We start from the raw sequence: 1,908 nt of genomic DNA on the forward strand, positions 1-1,908 counted from the left end.
ACCCTCTCTCCATGTCCACTAAATGGAGATTTGGTCATTTTACCCAATAGACAAGACTCGCATGTAGGATATGATTCAAAATCAAAGGGGTCAAGTAACCCTTCCTTATGCAATGTCCGCAGTCTATTTTCACTAATATGACTAAGTCCGCAGTGCCACAAGAAAGTGAGATTTTCATCATCCCTTTTTCTTGTATTAGTATGTTCAATTTGTAGTAAATTATGCTCTACGTCACATACATACAGACCATTGTTTAAAATACCACTTCCATAAAGAACGTTATCTCTAAGATTTGAACATTTATTATTCTGAATAACAAACGAAAATCCAGCCAAGTCTAACATGGAATAGAAATAGAATTCCTCACAATCGAGGGAACAAAATAACAATTATTTAGAACAATAGTCTTGCTCGTAGGCATATGTAAATGAAATGATCCTATAGCTTCAGCAGCAACTCTTGCTCCATTTCTCATCCGTAGAATCACCTCCTCTTCTTCAAGAGTCCTACTTCTCCTTAATCCCTGCAACAAATTGCAAATATGAGAACCACAGGCGGTATCTAATACCCAAGTAGAAATTTGACTTAGTGACATATTAACTTCGATCATGAACATACCTGAATCAGAAGCGGTAGTCTCACTACCCTTCTTCTTCTTCTTCAATTCTACAAGGTAAACCTTGCAGTTCCTCTTCCAGTGCCCCACCTTGTTATAGTGAAAGCAAACAGCTTTGCTCTTAGGGTCTTCAGCTTTTGGTGGAACCGGCTTTTTCTCACCTACTTTCTTCTTCTTGGAAGGGTTCTTCTTCCTTTTCTTAGGATTGGAACCTTCACCAATTAGAAGAACAGAACTCTTCTTAGGGGGGAAATTCGATTCCGCAGTCTTCAACATGTTGTGGAGTTCAGGCAGGCTGACATCCAGCTTATTCATGTGAAAGTTCACAACAAACTGCGAGAACGAACTCGGAAGTGATTGCAAGACTAAGTCCTGGCTCAGCTCCCCATCCATGACAAAACCAAGTTGTCCAAGACATTCAATCAAATTGATCATCTTAAGTACATGGTCATTCACAGATGATCCCTCAGACATCCTACAACCGAACAGTTCCTTCGATATCTCATATCGAGCTGTCATCCCTGCCACATCATACAACTCTTGTAGATGCATAAGGATAGTATGAGCATCCATATGCTCATGTTGCTTCTGTAGCTCAATGTTCATGGAAGCTAGCATGATGCATTGAGCAACATTTGCATCATCTATCCACTTACGATACACAACATGTTCATCATTATGTGTATCTCCAGCAGGTTCAGTAGGCTTAGGTGAGTCAAGCACATATTCCAGCTTCCCAACCCTGAGAACAATTCTCAAGTTTCGAAGCCAGTCAGCAAAATTAGGACCAGTCAACTTGTGAGCATCTAGTATACTCCGGTGTCCGGTGTGATAGTGCAGAAGACATAACGAATATAGTAAATCTGTAAATGATGAACACATAACAACACTTAGCAAATATTCAATTTCATTTCAAGACCTATATGAATCGGGTCTTTATTCATAAGTGGTTCCCACTAGTTTATCTAATTTATACAACCCCTAAGTGAAAATTAAGCATTCATAATGTTAGTGGGAATAGGGATCCTACATTCCATCACACAACCTCGACTGTAGCATGAAACGTCATGTGATGTTCAATAGGCAGACAACTCTTGTCAATTACATCTTATGTTATTCCCTAATAAAACTTTAGCCTCTTGAATAATTGAGTCACGGCTGTAGCACGACAAACTCAATATTCTAAGTCAAGTCTAACCCAACATTTCGTACAATTGAATCAGTCTTCAACGTCCCACGGCTGTAGCACGTAACGACCTTTAGATTCTAATTCAATGTACACATCTCTATGT

The sequence above is a fragment of the Apium graveolens genome, unplaced genomic scaffold, assembly GCF_009905375.1.
Source record: "Apium graveolens cultivar Ventura unplaced genomic scaffold, ASM990537v1 ctg6571, whole genome shotgun sequence".
In the NCBI taxonomy this organism is placed as follows: Eukaryota; Viridiplantae; Streptophyta; class Magnoliopsida; order Apiales; family Apiaceae; genus Apium; species Apium graveolens.